This window comes from Mustela lutreola, chromosome 11, assembly GCF_030435805.1.
Source record: "Mustela lutreola isolate mMusLut2 chromosome 11, mMusLut2.pri, whole genome shotgun sequence".
NCBI lineage: Eukaryota > Metazoa > Chordata > Mammalia > Carnivora > Mustelidae > Mustela > Mustela lutreola.
The window spans coordinates 27,690,623-27,713,710 of record NC_081300.1 but is presented as its reverse complement, the minus strand read 5'-3'; positions in this window follow the sequence as shown (position 1 = coordinate 27,713,710).

The following is a 23,088-nucleotide window of genomic DNA, read 5'->3' as shown; positions in this document are numbered from 1 at the left end:
CTCTCCCCTTTCTCGAGGCTTCAGTCACAATGACCTTTTTGTGGTCCCCCATGGCCCTCAGCTAACACCTTTCCATGAGGCCCATATTTAAGTTGAAACCCCCTCCCCTGTTTTGTTTCCCTCGTAGTAATTTCACTCTCCCAGCATACTTTTATTTATGTATTTTGATGTTTATCTCCATTCTCTAGAATATAAGTTCCATAAAAAGAAGGAAATTGTGTCTGGTTTCTTAACTGGGTATGTTTTCCATGCCTAAAACAGCACGTAGCAGGTATTCAACAAATATTAGTTGAAAGAAAGAAAGAAAGAATGAATGAATGAATGAATGAACACCATTCCAGCTCCAACATTCAAAGATTACAACTTCCTATCGATAAAAATCAACACTTGAAACAAAGGGATCGATAGCCAGGATTCTAGAAAACGTCTTATTCACAGGCATACCCAAATTACCTTTTCCCCTTTTGAGGTACACCCAGCTTGGTCCTCCTGGAGCTCTGAACCCAGGGAACAGAAGTGAAACAGTCAGGGTGCTCTCCATCTGGTGAGCCCCAGCCTCCCATTCCTGGTGTCTGCTCCAATCCTGACGCCACTCCCACTGCACTGAGATGCCCCTGGCCTCTCCTGTCCCTTCTCCCTCCCCATGAGCCATTTTCAGGAGATGCTCTGATAGCCCATCAGCACAGTCCCTGGTTTGAATGTGAGTCCCTGGACTGCCTCCTCCTGAACAGCAACTGGCTATACCCTATCTCACACTTCATGCTGGTTCAAGGCTTTCCCTATGACATCTCTCACTGGGAAAAATAAGACTTCATTCATTCGCTCACTTATTCATTCAACATGTACTTATGTAGTATGTTGGAAATAAGGAGGCAGACAAGGCATAGTTCTCTTTTCTCCTGTGACACAGGCAAGCAATAAACAAATACGCTAATAAGTATATAATACACTGTCAAGTGGTAATAAGTACTATGAAAAAGTGAAATAGGCTGGGGGAGAGAAGGGCAGGGAGTGCTGCTCTAGGCCTTGAGAATGACCTCAGTGTAAGGGAATGAGTCACGCATCTGGGACCAACCAGTGTGAAAGGCCCTGAGACAGGAGTGTGCCTGGCTTGTCCAAGGAACACAAGAATGTTAGTGCAAGTAAGAGTAGAACATGAAAGGAGAGGAGGTGGGAAGTTAGATGATAGAAACAGCTAGAAGCTAATTCTCATAGACCATGGAGGCCTTGGTAGATCATATTGTATTCCCAGTGTGATGGAAAAGGATTGAAAGATCCAGAGCCGAGAAGCAACGTGATCTAATTTGTGTTTTCAAACACTCGTTCTGGCTGCTAGGTGGAGAATATTCTGTAGGGGAACAAGAGTGGAAGCAGAATGGCAGGCCGTGGCAATAGCCCAGGTGATGCACAATGGGGGCTCCAACCAGGCCCTCCCCCACTCCCCGGGGGACTGCACCATTTGAGGCCCCGGTCTTCCATTAGAGCTCACAGGTTCCGTCCTCCATCCTTCAGTCTAGTCATGTGAGTCAGTGGTTTGCAGCCTTTGGCAACTGCCACCTGCAAGCTGAATGGGGCTCCCAAAGGTAGGAGTGGGGGGCAGGCAGGGATTAGGAGGGACCGAAAATGCCAGCTATAATGTTGCTCCTGTATTGACCACTTTAAGGACCTATAGGAGAATGTGCATGGTGGGAATGACATTATAGGAAAAAATCTTTATTCTGCTTTATCTTTTTAATTATGCACTCACAAACTCATTGCTGTTACTGGTAATACTTGCCACATACTGCCCCATACCCAGTGTGTCAACCCTGGGAATGAGAAAGAACCTCCTTCCAGGATACCCTTCGGAGTACATGGTTCTCCATCCTCAGATTCTGTTCTCTGTGTATTTCTTGGCTCCTGAACCAGAAGGTAGGCTCCCAGCAGGCACAAGCCACGCCTCCTTTGCCCCAGTCTAGTGCGCTGTTGCCACTAGCTGATAGATGAGCAGAGGGCAGTAAGATCTTCCAAAAAAAGCTTCCAGGGCTTTGGCACCAGTTGGCGTGAACACTTGCCTTCATGAGCCTATTGAGCTAAAAGGGGTCTTGGAAGTCATTTATTCCAGCTCTGTGATTTTCCCGAGGAAGAAAGAAGAGAGGTGAAGGAGCTGACCCAGGGCCCACAGCGCCAGGAAAGGCAGGGGCAGATAGTGAAGCTCAGCCCCCAGGGGTGCTCCCCACCATCACCAGCCGATGCTAGGACTGTGCTGGTGCTGAGGACAAAATGCAGAGGGGATCGAACCACACTGCTTTGCAATCTTTGCAGCCATTCTAGACAGTAGGAGTGAATGGCAGTATTATCCCCATTTTGTAGGTAGAACGAGCAAGGCCAAGAACACTGAGTGGTCCAGACCATATATTGAAGTGGGCAGGGAGTTAAAAAGCCGGGTTGTTGTTTTTTAATCCGTATAAAGGGAAATGTAGGGAAGAATATGATAATGGTATGTGGTTATAATGATATGATATGAACATAATAATGATAGCACGTAAATATGATCATGATATGACTGTCATTCAGAGGGATTTACATTCTTCCATGTAGGGCCCGAGAACAGAATGAGGACCAGCAAAAGGGAGGAATGGAGTGTGGATCTGGGCTCAGGAGGAGAGGCAACTTTCCGATATTGAGGGCTTTCTGAAAGTAGAGGGAACGGACGGGGGAGATGGTGGACTCTCGGGTCCCGGAAGGATCTGGGTCCAGACTGGAAGTCAGCCAGGCAGGGGTACTGTTCACAGATCCCAGACTCACAGAGGCAGTTGGACTGGATGGCCTTTGAGTCTGGCATTCAGTAATTCTGAGCACAGGGATCTTGGTTTCGGGTTCCTTCCCTTTGAAACTAGAGTTTCTCCCACCCACTTGGCTGGAGGCATTCTCCCCAATAAAGTCATCCTAAAGGATGACATCGACAAGTCTGCCATCCCCCAGGATGGAATAAGGAGAAATGGCCTTAAGGCATGTGACTTCCGTTGGACTTGGAGAGACTTCCTGCATCGTGAGATTGTGACTTCCGTTGGACTTGGAGAGACTTCCTGCATCGTGAGATTGTGACTTCCGTTGGACTTGGAGAGACTTCCTGCATCGTGAAATTGAGATCCTTGCTCCTCTCTGGGTGATCTCTGGGGAGAAGGCGGATACCTATGGACCTCGGTGCTGTAGATAAAGCAGTGTGGAGGCAGGGGGATGGAATTCATGACCTCGCCAGGTTCCTGCCAGCCCATTCCTGCTGTAATTCTGTGATAAAACCATTAGAGGACCCAGAGGTGGTTTAGCCTCATTTCTCCCATTCTGGTGACAGAACACATTTTTTTTTAAACCCTATAAACCCAAAACCATAATTCTTTTACAGCAGAGGGAAAGACAGGATAGTCATGCACGGTTTGCAGCAGGGGAGCGGCAGGGAGAGGTTAAAGGAAGAAGAAAGTCTATTCAGATTGTGGTTGCCCTTTTCTATTCAGGCGAGGGTTGGAGGGTGTTAAACGTGAAGTTTGATGACCGAAAAAAGCAAAGGGAAAGAGAAAAAGGAATGTGAAGAAACTTAAGCCTGCAGTTTTCTGATACACAGAAGGGAAACCCAAACTCTGCTCATTATGGCCCACATTTATGGCCGATCATAATAGTAAATTACAGCTCTGCGGCCTCGGCCAGGACCGTGCCGTTCTTCCCATGTGCTTCCAATTTAGCGCGTTTGAAGTTGCCCTGGATATTTATTTGTAGGGGATTTACTGCTCAGAACGATTAAAGTTTGTTCTTGTTAGGAGTTTGGGGCTAGTTTTGGGGGTGGGGAAGAGGGAAAGGGAGTGTTAGCTAGAGAGAAGAAGGGGGCTGCCAGGTACCCCGAATGAATACATGTACATGTTTTAAAGTAGGCGCGCACACGCACACACACACACACACACACAAGGGCCCTTTGTTTTCAACATGGTGAGGGTCCAACATCTCTGACTGCCATTTTGTTTATAGGAAATCCTTTATAATGCATGCTTAGTGTTTCCATATGGAATTGTCATAGGACATTTCCCCGCACCACCCTCCTCTCCCCCCTCCCCTTTTTTTATTTGGATAAGGCAAGAGAAAAGGGACTGTACATTCCAAAGATTCATAGTCATTCCGGATCAAATTCAATGGATTTTGGCAAGAGTTGAAAAACCCAGATGCAGGACTTCAGCCTCCTGCTGAGCCGCCTCCAGCTGCGAGTGTCTGGTGGAGGCACTTTGTAAAATCATGAAAACCCTATTAAATTCATGAAATATGATATACTGTCGTTTCAGACGAACTTTCCATTGAACTGTCCACGAAGAGAGAATTCGGTTAACTTGCCGAAGAAGGGGGAAGCGGCAAGGCTGGGGCAGGGCTGGGAGGCAGGAGGCCCTATTGAGGAAAGCGCAGAATTTGCGCTGGGAATTTGGAAGAGCTGGCAGATTTCTGGGTGTGGGCAGAAGCCTCCTTCAGACCCCGGCAGCACCAGGCTTTCTCCGGGTTTGACAGTCCCCAGAAAGGGAGATGGCCACTGCGATTCCTCTCCCCATCAATGTGCCGAGCTTCCGACTGTGGTCCCCTTCCCCTGCTGCGATCATTGCTCCAGAGCACAGCAGACCCCTGCCGTCTCCAGAGGGTAATTACTCTCCAGCCCTTGTTTCGGAGCTGGGGGCCCGAGGGCAGTAGGAGAGAGACTGACTCACTCACCCAAGGCCCAGCACACTGAAAGTTAACTCAGAGCTCCTGAATCCCAGTTTAGTTCTTTCCACCAAAGCATGCCACTTCCGTGGATAAACAAGGCAGAGACCTTCAGTCCGTCTGCCCCAGATCAGAGCTGCTGACAACGTGGTTTTTTGCATGAACTCATAGGCCGGGGCTCCCCCCAGCTCTGAAACAGTCTATCCTAAAGAAGTTGGACACTCTAAGTTCATTTCCTATTGGACTGTAATTCACATCATAAAACTATTGCATGTTTATTTTCAAACAGAGCAGGGTGAGGGCTCCCTGGAGGTTCATTGGTTTTGTTTTCTGGAAACCTCCACAGGACATGGCAATTGCAGGAGCTCACATGTATGTGCAGAGTTCGCCTTGCAGGAAGCCAAGTGGGGCCCTCCTTCCCCACATGTCTTGGCACCCTAGTCTGGACCCCTGGACTGGAAAGGGCACACAGAATGTCTTGGCCCACCTGTCATCCACGCAGTGGTCCCTGAAATAGGAATGTCACCCAGTCCCGGCATCTCTTTCCTAGCTGCCAGGGCCAGTGTCGTACATGGAAGAGGATGAGAATAAAAGCTGACTGTGATTGAGTGCTTAGAGTATGCCAAGACACTGTTCCCAGAACTTGGCATGAGTTGAGTGATTCCACTCTAACAACAACCCTATGGTGTAGTGACACCATTATCCCCATTTTGCAGATGAGAAAACTAAGGTAAACTGCCCAAAGTCTCACAGCCAACTAAGACTGCATAACTGACCTAAGTGACTGAGCCAGTATTTGAATCTCAACAGTCAGGCTCTAGAGCCTGAGCTCTCTCACTACCCACCGCCTTCCCCAACCGTTCTTAGTTGGTCTGTGAAGGAGCCTGAGGTTCCACATCTCTAACAAGCCTGCGGGCACTGCAGCAGTCCACGGAGCAGACTCTGAGTGGCGAGGCTGAAGGATATTTACCTGATCGCTTGCCTCCACCAAAACAGGCCCCCATAAGAAGGCAGCTGGAAGGGTCAAAGACATTTCCTCAATTTCTCGGCTGTGGCCCAGGCTAGCCCTCCTGCCACCAGTAGAGACACTAGATTCCACTGGGAGTCCTGGAAGGTACACAGTTTTGGGGGCCACAAGAAGCCCTGGGATTGAAATCTGTGCAGCAGCTGACACCAGCCAGCTGCCACAGTTCCAGAGAGTCCCAGTCTGTCTACGTCCCTAGCAGGTACTGTCGCAAGTATATGCTGATCACTGGGGCCAGGAACAGTCGACACCAGTGCCCCTCTTACATCCCAGCGAGAAGGCTGCTGACCAGAAGGAACTGGCCAGTGTGGCAGTTCCCACCTTCTTGCTGGGGACTCTGGACAGACATTTAATCTTCCTGGTTCCATGTGTCTGACGTGGAAAGTGAGAGGATTGCACAAGACCTTTCAATCCTTCCTTCCCATCCCCATCCTTGAGTCTACAAAAGCCTGTATGGTAAATAAAAATTCAGCCAGCCGTCTGCCCATCTAAATGCTCTGTTGTCCTTGTGGCCAGTACCGTACATCAGGATATCAGACAGAACCCATTTCCTTTCCAGTGGGAGGCTGAGCACCATAAACATAGGTCTCCCACGAACCCAGCTGCCCTATTCCTGGTCCCCATCTACATCTTGGGAAGCAGATGGAGAAGGCTGATTCCCCAAAGTCACCAAGCAGGCTGCCTGAGCCCCGAGACTGGAAGGCGGGAGCCTAGTCCCCAGGGCTCTGCTTCACAGCCAAAACACACCGTATCGTGTTCCTGGCGGCTCTGAAGGCCTGGTGCAGCCAAGAGAAACAGGCATTTAAGAGCAGAAGGGGGCAGCATTTGACCCCTGGCCTCTTTGGTCTGGCTCCCTCTGACAGGGTGAGGCAAAGGGCCTGGAGAGGGACAGGGAAGCCCCATAGACACCCAGCCCCACAGAGCTGGGCTCACATCCCTAGCTCCCCGGATCTGGGTTTCAGACTATCAAGCCCTGTGGCCTTTAATGTTACTAAAACATCATTCCTTATAAGGGCTGGGCACAGAGGAGGTGGACAGTAAAGTGACGCCATTCCTTTGAGTGACTGTTGTTAATGAATCAGACACTCCCCAGCTTTGTTCTCCAATCTCTGTAAGGGACTTGGAACCTGTATTATCGAACAACTGAAGATTCAGGGTTCTAGACCAGGGCTTTCCAGAAGAAATGTAAAACAAGCCACCAATTTGTATCACATACATAATTTTAAATTTTTAGTAAAAAGAAAAAGTTTTAAAAAGTCAACCATCTTAAAATATATTACATTTAAAAAATTAAAAAATAGCAAGTTTAATTAATTTTAATAATTTCTTTAATTTAGCCTAATATTCAAACTAGTGTCATTTTGACATGTAATCAACATTAAAAATAATTAATGATATCTTTTACATCCTTTTTCTTGTACAAAGTCTTTGAAATTCGGTGTGTGTTTTACATTCACGGCATGTCCCCATTTGAACTAGCCATACCTCAAGTGCCCAGGGTCCGCACGTGGCTAGTGACGCCTGTACCAAATTGTGCAAATATAGAACAGAAGACACCAGTGGGTACCAAGCCAGTGGTGGCAACAGAAGTTGGCTGGGGGTGAGCCGGGCTTAACGTTCCTATTATGTCCAACATCACCCCCCAGCCGTCCCCAGGAATGATCGCGTTAATAACACTGAAATGCTGAAAATGCTCTTCTTAGATGTGGTGACTAGGCATTTCCTCAATCTTATGCAAAGGACAAACAAAAGGATTTTTGGAAAACTTTGCTATTTTTATTGATTTTTCAGCAGTGGACTTAAGTGAAAACAAGAGGCTAGCTATGCACACACAGTGTTAAGACCACAGCCTTCAGGACATCTTACTCCTACGCTCCTTCAGTAAATGTTTTGGGACTATGACCAGTGGAGAGGCATTGGTCAGGGGCGGGGGGTGGGGGTAGTTTCTCAACAAATGAAGTACTTAGTGATGTTTCTTTCTTAAAATGTGATTTAAATGAGGACCTTGAATACCAGAATAAGCCGCATGGGTGCAGGGTTGGAACAGATTCAGGGCCTGAAGGGGTCGAAGGAAGGGTTATTGCATGCAGATGGGTTATTTGCTGGTAGAGGGGACGTTTGAGAAGCCCCACAGTATAGACGACTCAAGAACAGGGTACCAGGCTGGGTGACGCAAGGGTGCCAAGTTAGGAATGGTACTAACTATAGCAATGGGAGTTTTAAGTATAAGACATGTCAGAGAATACTGGACATCAGATACAAGGTTCAAGGTGACTGTGGCACAGGATGGGGGAAAAGCAGAGTGCACAGTCCTCATCCGTTCAGAAAAGGGCGCTGCGGTTTTCTCTACTAACCTCACGGCTTGTTCAACAAGCTTTCTTTGGTCCTTGTTTTGTTGTGAGGATTGCAAGGTTCTGCAGGTCCCTTTCTTGTCCCCTGACACCCTCCTTTCCTTTCTCTCCTGGACCAATTGCTACCTCTGCTGACAGAAGGTGGCGGGACAGAGGGGAGCACCCAAAATGGTGGGCTCAGTGACACAGGCCCATACAACCCTTGGCACCTTACTAGTCCCTTCCTTATAAAAACTAGCCTGATAGACTGGAGGCTGAACCAGATGTCATCTAGTGCTCAGTTCTGGAACTCTAGGCAACAAGCCAAGAACCTGACAGCCTAAGTCTTGCTACAAAAATGAGGCGCCCACACACGGACCTTATGGCACGCTGTTACCCTGATTCCATCCTGGGCAATGGTCATGTCTCCCCAGAACAGACTCCATCCAGGCAACCACCCAACATCCCCCCTGCGTCACACACACACACAGGTATAGCGACACAGGTACACACATGCACACATACACACACACAACAAATAGACACACATCTCCAGATGCACACATAGACACACATATGCACACACAGAGACACATACACCTAGATGTGCACGTAACCATACAGGCACACAAACACATACCCAGGTGCAGACACACACACACACACACACACAAACGCACACGCATGCACACAAACCCACAGCTTCCTCCCTCTTCTGTGTGACTTTATCTACTCTCCAGAAATGAACACTTCTTTCTCCAAAGCATAGCCCTTTCCTCTTTCCAAACCCTGCCTACACTTCTAATCTTCTGTGAAACCTTTCTGTATTTATCCTTAAAATCTGACCACCTCATTGACTCACCTGTCTCCTCAACAGTGTTATCTACTTGTGCAACCAGCTTTTTAAACTATTTCCTTGCATGTGGCACCTGGGTGGCTCAGTGAGTTAAAAACATCTACCTTCAGCTCAGGTCAGGATCCCAGGGTCCTGGGATCGAGCCCCACATTGGGCTTCTTGCTCAGCGGGGAGTCTGCTTCCACCTTGCCCTCTGCTGCTCCCCCTGCTTGAATTCTCACTCTCTTCCTGTCAAATAAATCAAATCTTTTTTTAAAAAATAATTTAAAAATAAAATAAAATATTTCCTTGCATATGAAAATAATAGTATGCTTTACAACCTTTCAGTGTGTTTGCACACCTATTACAGTACCAAGCATGATGTTATGCAAAAAGCAGAGCTCATTTAAAATGAGCTGGAAAAAAAACGATCTCCAAAGAGTCATCATGTATAATTAATAATAGTTAACATTTATTTTGCATTGAACAATGTGCCTAGTCCTACACTAATCACTTTGGATACAATACCTCATTTCATCAGTAACCCTCTAAGATAGGTATTACAGATTTTTTTATTAAAAAAAAAAAAAAAAGCTGGGAGATAGTAGATTCTAGAATACAAGGCAGTCTGATCTCAAATGCCACACTTTTGCCCCTGCACAAAACTACTGTCTGTCCATTTACCCATTACCTACACTGAGACACACAGACATCGAACGAATTACCTGAGGTTAGCGGGTGGGGGCCAGAACCAGGTACTGTCCCCACTGAGTGTCACTGCCTCCTTCAAGCTTGGTAGTTGAATTCTCCCTTCCACGTGAGAGAGGTCCTATATACAGGAAACAGCAAAGACTTTACAGCCAGGCAGAGCCTCAGTTTCACCTTTTGTAAGAAAGTAGCGCTGGTTACCTAGCCGGGCTGCCGTGAGGGTGAGGCTGAGGAGGACCCGCACGGGGTTTCCTGGCACAGAGCCAATGTGCGGTTAGTGCCAGCTCTGGGCTCCTCTCTCCCTCTGGCCTTCCCCTCCTCCCCCGCCCCAATGCTACACACTCCTCAGCCTCGCAGGCAGCATCTTGTTCAGTTTGCCTGACTTTGTCCTTGGGAGCCGATACCAGACCAAGTGGGCTGCCCCGAGCATACTCATTAAGGAGCTTTTGCCCCCGGACGATCATGAAGACGCTGCGGAAACCGGATCTCAGAGCCGGTGCGGCTCGTGCTTCATGGAGGCTCTCCCGCTGAGTGGTGCAGTTTCCATCCAAGAAAAAGACAACCACCCATTGCGGATGGGAGGAAAGCATCTGCTCTGGAAGGTCCCCCCTCCCCTGTTCACGGGGAACCTGTCCCCCTCCCGTAAACTCTATCTGTGCTCTCCAGTCGCCCTCGCCGGTCTCGCTATGGTGGCATGAGGCTAAATTAATTAATGTGTGTCAACCATGTGGAAATGTTTGGCTTGCCAAGTGCTCTTGATAGGTTTGAAATACTATCGGAAGCCGTGGAAGTTGGCACGGCTATCTGGAGCAGAATTGATCTCACCCCCAGGATTCCTGAGGTTGACTTTGGTTAATGGAGGCATGTGCAGATAGAGCCGGGTCTTCATTAAAAACACTGTGCGTGTATTTCAGACCCTTACTGGGGAACAGGGAGACAGAACGAAAAGGGAAAGAAAGACACGGCCGTGGGGATTCTCCTATGATGAGTTGAGCCCAAAGGGAGTTCCCCGGGGGTTGGGCAAGAGAGAGGGGGTGTCTTGTAAAGTGAGGCACATGGGGCTGGGTGGGTGTGGGTGTCCCCGGGAAGCAAGAATCCAGTCCTATAATTATGGGTGCTTGTATCTGTGTGCGCACAGGGAATGGGTGGTCATGTAATGCCCTTCCCTAAACAGATTCTGCTTTGCTCTTGCAACTCCACAAGGCTCCTGAAAAAGGAGGCAGGGGGAGAAGCACCCTCACCCAAAGTGGGACAGACAAGGGGCTGGGCTTGGTTCCATCACAGCTGTTGTATCGTAGGGGGTCAACCAGAAAAGTGGAACCAGTAGGAGATAATATATAATATATAAAGAGATTTATTGCAAGAAATTGGCTTATGATTATGGGGATTGGCTTGGCAGTTCCGACTCCGTAGCGAGCTGGAACTCTCAGGCACAGGGTGAAGCTGCTGTCCGCAGGTAGAATGACTTCTTTTCTTAGGAAAGCTTCAGGTCTGCTTGTAGGTAGGCCTTTCAAGTGATTGATCATCTAGGATCATCTAGGATCATAGATCAACCGATCCATGGTGGACTGTGATCACCTCTACCAAGGACCTGTATACCAGCACCTGCGTGGGTACTTGAGTAGCTGGGGACCACAGCTCAGTCACACTGGTCCACAAAACTGCCCATCTCAACCGCTCTGTCCTCCCACCACTCAGCCCCCACCTCCTCTACCATCAGGCCCCCCACCACCACCTCCAGAAGCCTCCTGCTCTCGTGCCATTCTCCAGTGTCCTAGTTGCCCAGGAATGGCCCGTGAGCTGACAGCCAACCCCATCGAAACCTCGAACGGGTCTCCAAGACAGGTGCCTACATGGCTTCTCCCTGTTCGTCACTTCTCCAGCAGGTGCCTGCAATGGCCTCCTACCTGCTCTCCCTGCATCCAAACCCTCATTGCCAGGAGAGGTATCTCTAAGCTCCATACCTGGTCTCACTCTTTGGGGACTGAGACTCCTTCAGCAGCTGCCCACAGGGATCCTGTTGAACCACAGGCTCCTCCCAAGTGGCATCTGGCCTTGTCTGCCTCTCTTCCCCTCTGTGCTTCCATGGCTCCTGGAACTAACCACACTGCCCACCTCCACAGCAAGGCCCACGTTCTCCTCTGACGTTCACATGTGTCTCTGCCTCCTCATTGAAGACTGGCTCCCCCAGTGAGGGAAGCTCCTGCTCTGGGCTCCCTCTCCCTCTTCATGGGGATACTCCACTCTGGGACAGAACTACCCGCCTATCCTCTGTCCCCACCTCCAACTGAGCATCGCACCTCTCTCCTGCAGCACCCATCCTGACATCTGTAGTGTTCACGATATGTGTCCTGCAAATGCTGGCTGGGTTCGTGGGTGGAAGGCACCAGTGGGGTTTCCCCAGCACCCCTCCATTTGCTTGGCTCCTACGTTCTTCCTCTGCCTATAGTTCCGTCCAAAACTTACTAGGGAGGGTTCCTTCTTCTAGGGAGAAGGGGGTAGTTTCTTCTTCTCCCTCTCCCTTCCCTGTCTTCCAGTTTGAGAACTGTTTTGAGCCATCCCACTGTCATGATAAAGTATGGTATACAAAAGTTACGGCCTGAGGAATTGGGGCCTGTTTCAGGAACTAAAAAAAAAAGTACAAGACAGTCCCACCAAGAGGGTAAGGCAGACAGGGTGAGAAGCGGGGCTGGATGCTGATCTGAGGCTGCAGGGAGCCTCCCAAGGACCCTCAGCAGGGACAGTCCCAAGCACATCTCAGGAGGACCCTCTGTGAGCAACAGGAGGAAGAGCCAGGAGAACAGCCACCTGGCTGTTTCTGGAATGCAATGAGGGGTGGACCTCAGCAGGGGCGGAAAGAGAAATCACCAAGATCTGAGGATCCAAATCTGGGATAAAAATAGGAAACCTGCCCATACAGACAGATGTTCAGACAGTTTTAAAGAACAAACTACTTTACAGCCCCAGACTTTCATTTATTCAGCAAATACTGTTTGAACATGAGATCGGTTATAAGCCTAGAGACTTGACAGTAAAATAGGGTTCCTACCCTCAAGGGGCTTCACATCCAAGTGGGAGGGAAGGTTAGGAAATTAATGAGGGTGGGTTTTTGTGGGTTTTTTTTTTTTAAGTTTTTATTTATTTGAAAGAGAGAGAGCACGCATGAGCAGGAGGGAGGGGCAGAGAAGAGGAAGAAGCAGACTCCCCACTGAGCAGGGAGCCCATTGCAGGACTCAATCCTAGGACCCTGAAATCATGATCTAAACCAAGGCAGACACTTAACTGACTGAGCCACCCAGGCGCCCAAATGGGGTTTTTTTAGACTGTCAGATGGTGGTAACATGCCAAGGAAGGTCACAGGTAAAAGAGGTGGAAAGTCAGTGGGGTAGAGGGTAGTGTGTGTGCTACAATTGAGAGGTGTCTGGAGAATGCCTAAGGAGCTGTGACTAAGCAGGAGAGGGTGTCTACATAGCGTGAGTGGCATGTGCAAAGGTCCTGGAGCAGGAGTGGGTTTAGCATGCTCTAGGTAGGGGAAGAGATGGTGTCAGGGAAGGAGCCAGAAGTCAGGTTGTGGAGGCCAAGTGGAAGCAGAAGGACTTTGGCTTGTGTCTACATGAGCTGGGCAGTCTATGGAGAGGTCTTCAAGAGAGAAGGGACTCGTGCTACACAAAAGACTCCTTAGGCTGTACCGACGCAGGCACAGGAGGAAGCCGGGACACATATACAAGGAGACATTTGCTGCTCCCTTGGGTTCTGCCATGATGGATGAAGGCAAGGAGAAAGGCCAATTCCAGATGTAATGTAGAGGTGGAGCTAATAGGAATTGTTGGTGCATTTGGGTGTGGGATATGAGAGAAAGACCACCCTGAGCATCTGGCTGGGTGTCTTGGTCCATTCCGGCCGCTGTAACAAAAACCATTGTTGTTGACTGGGTGGCTCATAAACCGCAGGCATTTATTTCTCACAGTTCTGGAGGCTGGGAAGTCCAAGATCAAGGTGCCCCAGATTCGGTGTCTGGGGAAGACCCACTTCCTGGTTCCTAGACCGTTGTCTTTGGCTGAGTCATCACATGGTGGGATGGGCAGTGGAGCTCTCTCTGGGGTCTCTGTCAAGGGCACTCATCCCCTTTGGGAGGTCTGCTCTCTCATGACCTAACCACCCCGCAAAGATCCCACTCCTAATACCATCACACTGGGGGGTAGGTGTCGACATTTGGGTTCGGGGGATGCAAGCATTCAGTCCATAGCAGTGAGTGAGTCTCTTTTACTAAGACTGGGGAGCCTCCCGGGCTGGTCGTGTCTGAGGAGGTGCAGCCCCTGAGGAGACACCCAGCACATCTGACCTTTTACCCAGTGGAAACTTTTTTCCTAAGTGGGTCACCCACACCTTCCCCCTGCCTTTGCGGCTCACAAGTACCATGGAAACCCGGAGACTCAGAACATCCTCACGCACCTTCTGATCAAAATGGGAGTCAGGGGGGACTCGCTGTTCAGTGTGTACTTCCCTGGTGTCGGTCATCTCTGTCACTCTCCACCCATCAGAAGGTGTTACTCAGAGCTTCCTCTTTCCTGTTTGAAATGGTCTCCCTGTGGAGAGATAGACAAAAAGACATCTGAGATGTGGGGGCTTAAGAGGAGTGGGGATGGGGAGGGAGCAGAACCTCTTTGCTTCAGGTGGGGTGGGGGGAGTCGATGGATGGCCCCCACCCCCCATATTTCTCCCACAGCTCTCTTGGGTGGTTGGTATTGGCAGGGGCGTGTTATGACTTGTGGGGACCCTAGGCACTTGGCTTTCATAGGTCCCTTTCTCCATAAAAAAATATTAAAAATCATATTTTATGACTGCATTGGTATTGAGATGAATATAATGCAGCCTGGATTATATGTGGGTTTTTTTCCTTTTGATTTTAAAAGGAATTAAAGCAATATTGTGGGCCCTTAAAAGTATCATGGGCTCAAGGCCCAGCATGTGCTATGCCCAGTAGAGAAGTGTCCCTGTGTATAGGAGGGGAAGAAGGTGGGTCTGGAGCAGCAGGGGACATCAGGATACCTGGGTCCCTGTCCTTACCCCTGAACAAGAAGCTGTGAGACCTGCGATCAGTGTCCCGGCTTCTCAAGGCTTCTGACTTCTCATCTTTCCAAGGGGAGTGCAGAACTTGACCATCTCTCGGCTGCCTTCTAAGCAAAGACTCCCCAAGATTCTAACTAAAGTGTGCAGACCTCAAGCTTCATTTTCAACTTTCTGACCCTAGGGGAAGGCTCTTCCCCTGCCCCAACTACAATATTAAACTTGTTTTCCTTTCTGGATCTCCTTCTCTCATCAAATCATGTGCTGGTGTGTGCAGCCACTGATTTCCAAAAAGCGGCCATAAAACCATAATGAGTATGGAGATACCAACGTGAAATGACAGAGAGAAAGCCATAAACATTCAAATAAATATATAAATATAAACAAGTCTATAAACCAAACCCAGGAGGTATTTTAAACACATAATGTAGCATTTATATCTCTTACTTTGCACAGCAGAACTTTCAAAGGAAATTCATTTAATTCTATTGCTCACACCCCCTAACCCCCATCCAGGAGTAAGCGCTAATAACCCGCACAATTACCGCCTCCCTCCTGATGGAGAGTTCATTTCAGAAGCTCATTCTTGAATTCATTATCATGCTGGAAATGAGCTGAATCACAGCGGATGTGACCACATGACGATCCCCCTGCTTCCTTCCAGTTGGGTTCAGCGAGATGCCTGCCACAGCCCTGGCCCCAGCCCGCTCTGACGATTGCAAAAGTAGTTACCTCTCAACACCTGGCCAGATTTAAAGACCCTTGTCAGGAGTTAGGAAGAGGGCAGATCATTCTTGATGGGAGTAGGGAGCCCCCCCACCCACCCCCCTTGAAGCATGACTGTGGCCCTCTCCCTCCAGAGACTCAGTGTATGCACAAGGTTCCCTCCCATTAGCCATCAGACTGCCTCACCAATGCCCCAGCCAGCCTGGGGGAGTTGAGCTGGGTGTTCCCTCTTCCCGCAAGCCCTCCACCCCAGCTCACTGTGAATGGATGACACCCCCCCCCCCAAGGGACTGCAACCTCTGGGCCAGGTTTCGCTCAGTACCAGGAAAGGACTAGGATGTCACGTAACCCCGCCCCTCCCCACACCTGTGCACACCTGAGCACAGAGGGTAAAGAAGTCCCCACGTGAGGGCCCAGGGGGGAGAGGCCCTAGGCACCAAAAAGCAGTTGAGAACAGGAGAAGCAGCAGGAGGCAGGACTGACTGTAAGTCAAGGATCTAAGCCTCCCGTGTTCGTGGTCCACCATCCTATCAAACTTCACTTACAAAACACAAATAGAAGATTTTTGAACAGCTGAACATATTTGAATTATTAAGAATTTCAAGATGATGATTCTATAGCATCACACCCCAAGTCTGGGGCCCTTTTAAGCACAAGACTATATACAGTTGCACAGGTCACATGCCCATAAAGCCAACTCTGGGTAGATGGTAGCACCGTCCTAATCTTACAGGCAGGAGAACTCAGGCCCTGTAATTAGCTTAAAGTCATGGTGCCAGGATGTAGAGGAAAACTAAGCCTCACACTCCTGAATCTGGCTCCAGAGCCTCATTCTTTACCTTTTCCCTATGCTGTCCTTCATTCCACCAAAGCCAGCAGCCACCCCCTGGGTGATCAGCACAGGATCACATGGCCTGGTATAAAAGGCAAAAGAGAATGCGTGCCCCAACCTGCACCATCGTGTTGACTCATGCTAACTGGCTCTGTGGCTTTGGGCAAGTCACTCAGCCTCTCGGAGCTTTAGCCCAACCTGCCACATGGAGGTACTATAAAGAAACAATTCAGAGTGATACAGGTACATTTATAGAGAAGCACCAGTGTCATCTCACATATAACAGACAGGTGGGAGGGATGCTTGGGTGGCTCCGCCAGTTGAGTGTCTGCCTTCAGCTCAGGTCATGGTTCCAGGGTCTGGGGATCAAGCCCCATGTTGGTCTCCTTGCTCCATGGGGAGCCTGCTTCTCCTCTGTCTGCCACTGCCCCTGCTTGCGCTTGCTTTCTCTCGCTCTCTCTCTGACAAATAAATAAATAAAAATATTTAAAATAAATAAATAAAATAAAAGACAAGTAGGAGAGCCTGACCAGAACTGGAGCTCTCAACCATCTCCTTCTCCCCACCCCTCTGTAGGCAACTGACCCTGACCCTGAACATCCAGGAAGGACCGTGTATGTGTTTTATAATGAAACTGCTCTGTGGCCACACAGTAAGAAAGGGACAAGGCTGAATCAGTTTGCCATTCAGGTTTCTAAAAGATGTCCTATTTTCATCATCTTAATTACAATGGAGTTTTGTTCTGATGTGTGTAGTCCACAGGGCTGTGTCCCTTAGTGATCCAGGACTCCCCCTGCCCAGTCTGACATCTGCACCACTGAGCAAATGTTTGCTAAATGAAGTCATCAAGAGTCTGCATGACAGGGCGCCTGGGGGGCTCAGTCAGTTTAGCTTCTGACCCTTGGTTTCTAGGTCATGATCTCAGAGTCAGAAGATCAAGCCCTGCCTGGGGTGGTCTGTAGGGAGCCTGCTTGCCTCTCCCTCCATCCCTACTCATGCACTCTCTCTCACTCTCTCTCTCAAATAAATACATAAATCTTAAAAAAAAAAAAAAAAAAAAAAAAAAAAGCCTGCATGTCTTTCCTCAACTGAGCTTATCAGATAAGCATTGACTTAAAGGACCCAAATCTGTAGTAAGGTGAGAAAAAGCCTTGCTGATCCTCAATTTTTAGGTCTCTTCTGCTGAACTAGAATGGCATGTCACAAGTTCAGGAGCTTTCCTTTTGTCTTAGAGAAGTTTCTGTTTGGGCAAGACGGAATGGAAGATCGAAGAGTCAGAGCCTTTGCGTTGGCTGCAGCGATAACTTTGGCCGACTGGGGGTGTGCGTGGCTGATTCGCTGTGGGTGATGCCCAACGGCCCCTATCTCTCGGGGACCCCTATCTCTCGGGGATAGGGGAGCCTGGATCACTGCCCACAGCAAGCCAGACACATCCAGGAATTTGCCAGAATGTCAGCTCTCAACTTCAGCCAAGACAGTTATTTCAAGAACTGTCAAAAGGCCATAGAGGATAAGATGGTCCATGGTTTAGGAACATGTGTAAAGTGCTCAGCACAGTGCCTAGTACAAAGCAAGAGTCTGACTAAATGTTGGTCCCTGACGAATGTCATCTGTCTAGGGGAGGCTTCATGATTTGTCACTTATTCCTTGCGGGCACTGGAGACTCTTGGCCCCAGAGAGGGACAGTAGGAGAGTTGAACCCTCTGATGCAGGGAGGGTGACAGTGGAAGAAGGAGCTTGAGGCAGGGCAGGGCGGCAGGAACACGGATTATGGAAAACTGAAAACCATTTTTACCTACTGCTCTGCTTCTCCATGGTCTGGCTCTGGAAACACCAGGAACAGAGTTAGCATAAGGTCTCTGGTGTAATAGGAAAAACATATCTACCCAGAATCACCCCTGCTACCTGCACCTTCCCTGGAGACCATGAAACTGTCATGGGCACATAAGTAGGTCTTTCCCGAACAAACGCGGGTTCTTGCAAGTGATCAGAAGACATAAACCATCACTCAGGTTCTTTCAAAGAAGTCTTCCCTTGGATCACTTTTTATTTCTTGAGGCCAAATGTCTTGCACTTCCTCGTTGTAAAATGCAGGTGCTCGAGTGCTTTCTCCAGAGCAAAAATCGGTTGACACTCCCCGTTGATGGATTCAAACATTTTGACTGAACTCATTCAAATTCCCGTCAGTTTAGTCAATTGATGTCATATCAAATATCTGTCAGCACAACCACAAGTCGATTAGACACCTGGTCTTTTTAGTCAGCTAAACTTGTTACTTCTGAAAACAAAAATAAAAAAATCAAGATAAAAGTAACCTATCAATTTAGTTAGCGACGGACTAATAACTTCCATCAAAAAAAATACATTTTTGTTGAACTACTTTGATTTTTTTTTTCCCACTGTATCTACTAAATCAATCAGTCGTGCGTGGGGTGGGAGGATATTGATCAGATGTGCCGCTTGCTGAACAAGCACGGAGCTGAACATCAGAAATGAAACCATCAAAAAGATTCCCTCAAACCGGCCACTACTCAGTCATCCACAATAACAATGAGAAATGGGATCCTGCAAGATGGATGACAGGTAGTCCCTAATCACAACAATTTGGTGCACTGATGAGCATTTTTTCTATTCTTTCTAGAAACTCACCTTCCCATCTCATTTGTCTGTAACTGGTAAGAAAATGGGTGTGACCGCCCAGGGAGTGCTGATTTGCATCCCCAGTTGCCTGTCAGGCACCAACAAGCTGATGGCCCATTCACCGAAAAACAAAAGTTAATTGTATTTATTTGAGGTTCCCTTGAGTGTTATATTATACTGAATTAATTCTAAAAGATATGGTGCCTTCCCAAGTCCAGAGGGTTATGATAAATTCAGTGTTTGACGCGGTCTGTATTAGACCTGAACTAAAGAGTTAAAATCCATTTCTTTGTTTAAACTGAAACCGTTCAACCTGGCCTTTGGCACCATCCTTCTGTACCTTTACCCCTCTCTCAAGCCTCACCCTTTCCCAGCCCCCACCACCACCTTACAGCCCCTCCCCAGGATGCCTGGAGCCTTGATACCATTCCAGAGCTCTCCCTGCAGGGGCAGTCACTCCATAGATCAAGTCACACGAAGGGATCTTGGACTCACTGTGCTAAACCTTTTCAAGGGTGCTTGCTCTTCAAAAAAGGATACCTGAAGAGGTCTGTGTTTGGTTCAAAGGAGTGAATCACTAATGGTATAATTTCAGATGCCAGGTAACTGGAGAGAGTCCAAGTATCAGCAGACATGGTTTTAACAAAGCCAAGTATTGTGAAGAGCCATCTTGCTTGGAGAATCAGAACACATTCACTCTCAAGTGTATTCAGCAGAATTAAGTGGCCCACTTTTGCCCATTTTAGATTTTTCACTGGTCACATTTTCTCCTGGTCATAGGCATTTCTGCAACAGGAATAAGCTGATTATTTATTGCTAGTCACTCACCACCTACAATTCACTTTTCCAATTTTCCGTGTTGCCTGCACCGTGCCACTTTGTCAATCCCTGCTGTTTATTGACTGCGTTCTGATGGCTGGGGTAAACAAATTACCTCAAGAATGACGGGAGCAAAAAGGGCATCGCTCCTGGCTTCTAATGATGCAACTGGTGTGGAAGCCAATTGGTCCTAATGTCAGGAGACAATTCATTATCATGATGGTGGAGTTTGCCATAACACATCCTATCGGTGACAAAATTGTGTATGTATCTAATAGCGACCTTTTCTTATTCTCAGTAAACATCAGGTAATATTAGATCAAATGATTTTGCAGATAAAATACTCCCAAATTTCAAAGTCCCCTCCTTTAAAACCCGCTGAAAATACACAGCACAGTAACCACTCTGCTTTATAAATGCATTAAAAGCATCAATAACCAGGAAGTTCACATTCTTGCATTAGGCCAGAGGGCAATTGTAAGATCTAGGGCAAGTTCTTGCACCATCTAGACTCAAATCCGTCCTTAGCTCGGGGGTCTTCAAATTTCTTTATTGTGCAGTTCTACCAGAAAGAATACTTTTAAGTAGTACCCCCAGTGCATTTAATTACAAATTATATTTATGTACTTACATCAGCCATTATGTCAAGGCACAATACAGAGAGAGTCCTTTTTTTTTTTTTAAGATTTTATTTATTTATCAGAGAGAGAGAGAGGGAGAGCGAGCGAGCACAGGCAGACAGAATGGCAGGCAGAGGCAGAGGCAGAGGGAGAAGCAGGCTCCCCGCTGAGCAAAGAGCCTGACGTGGGACTCGATCCCAGGACATTGGGATCATGACCTGAACTGAAGGCAGCTGCTTAACCCACTGAACCACCCAGGCATCCCCAGAGAGAGTCATTTTTAATGACAGTAAATGTAAATCCTTTTTAAAGTAGACTTCATAATTTGGACATTTTGGGGGCCTAGTTCTTGTCATGGCTAATTCGATTGTCATTGCCTTTACTTTCTTTTTTTTTTTTTTTTAAGATGTCATTTATTTATCTGACAGAGATCACAAGTAGGCAGAAAGCAGGCAGAGACAGGGAGGAGGAAGCAGGCTTCCAGCTGAGCAGAGAGCCCAATGTGGGGCTCGATCCCAGGACCCTGGGATCATAACCTGAGACGAAGGCAGAGGCTTAACCCACTGAGCCACCCAGGCGCCCCTGCCTTTACTTTCTTATGTGGCTGCAAGAATTGGAACATAAGCACAACTGAGGAAGCATCACCCCAGCACCCTCCTGTGACTTATTTGGGCTTTTTTAGTCAATCTTTCTTTATATTCCAAGGTTTCTTTGTAAGGATCTTGTTAATCCAGGTGTCTGTTTTGTGTATATCCTTTTGTACCATGGGAATCTGCTCTATTTCAAAGTGATAATAATACCAGTAACCAATAAAAAGCACATATCCAGAAAGTTTAACTCTAGAGGCTGCACAGGTGGCCACTAACCTCCTGACCTTTGCCACACTGACCTTCACCCAGAGGACACAAGATCCATACATGATACATGACAACTTGCAAAAGAAGCTGAACCAGAATGCCTTAAGTTTATCTCAATTTTTAAATAAAAATATACATAGGAGTCTAGTATTTTCTATCCACACCCCGGTGGACTGAGTGTCTGACATATTCCTCAGGATGAATGTCTCACTTTAGGAAACACTGGTTCTAGTTCACCTTAAAATACAGCATCTTTCATAAAAAATGGCTGACAGACACATGAAAAGATGTTCATCATCACTAGCCAGCAGGGAGATACAAATCAAAACCACATTGAGATACCACCTTACACCAGTCAGAATGGCCAAAATCAACAAGACAGTAAACAGCAAGTGCTGGAGAGGATGTGGAGAAAGGAGAAGCCTCTTCCACTGTTGGTGGGAATGCAAGTTGGTGCAGCCACTTTGGAGAACAGTGTGGAGATTCCTTAAGAAAATAAAAATAGAGCTTCCCTGTGACCCTGCCATTGCACTACTGGGTATTTAACCCAAAGATACAGAGGTAGTGAAAAGAAGGCCTAACTGTACCCCAATGTTCACAGCAGCCATGGCCACATTCACCAAACTGGGGAAGGAACCAAGATGCCCTTCAACAGACGAATGGATAAAGATATGGTCCATATATTCAATGGAGTATTGTGCCTCCATCAGAAAGGGTGAATACCCAACTTTTGTATCAACATGGACAGGATTGGAGGAGATTATGCTGAGTGAAATAAGTCAAGCAGAGAGAATCAATTATCATATGGTTTCACTTATTTGTGGAGCATAAGGAATAACACAGAGGACATTGGGAGATGGAGAGCAGTGAATTGGGGGAAATCAGAGGGGGAGATGAACAATGAGAGAGTGTGGACTCTGAGAAACAAACGGAGGGTTTTGGAGGGGAGGGGGGAGGGTGTTGGGTGAGCCTGGTGGTGAGTATTATGGAGGTGCACGTATTGCATGGAGCACTGGGTGTGGTGCATAAGCAGTGAATTTTAGGACACTGGAAAAATTAAATTAAATTTTTTTTAAAGAAACAGCATCTTCTAGAGAGGAGGGTGGAGAGGTCCACTGAGACCAAGTCGGATTTGAAGTCCTGCCTAGCAGTTTGGGCATCATGGGAGCACTGGGAAGCTGGGAAGGAGTCTTTTGAAGAAGGGACAATATGACCTGATTTGCATTCTTGCAAGATTATTCTGAACACGCTAAGGAGAATGGGTTGTGGGGCATACACAAGAGGGGTACACGGGAGGTAGAGCAGGAGAAAGGATAATGGCCTGAATTAAGGCTGCAGCCTCTAAAATGGAGAAAGGTGGGCAGATTCACAAAACAGTGAAGTTTCGGTTATTCATTAAACTTGCCCAAGGTTAAACAGCTGGTAGGCAGCAGAGCTAAATTTAGACCCCAGGTCTCCTCACTCCCGATACAGTGATTTTTCTTCTGATTTGCCATGTCAGGGAACACCTGGTCCCTCCGTTTTATCCTCCCCCAGGGAGATAGGTGATCAGGAGCGGAGCCCACACAGCAGCATACGGTTTCCAGCAGGGCGATGAAGGAAGGCCACTGGAGAGGAAGTGCACTGGCTTCTCCAAATGTATTTGTCTTTGCAGGAGCCATGAGGGGGCTCCATGAGACTCTGTGTTCTGGGTATTGAATCCCATGCTGAAATCCCACACTTTCCATGACAGCAAAGAGAAACTCCAAGTGACTATTCATTCAAGGCCAGGCCTTGACTAAACCCATAGCCCATCCTGCTGAAGGGTAGAAGGCAATAGGGAGGTACCAACTGGGGGGGAAGAGAAACAGACTCTTGTCATCATTCCTGCTTGGAAGCCTTCATCTCTTCTTCTGGACCATTTAAAAACCTTCTTCC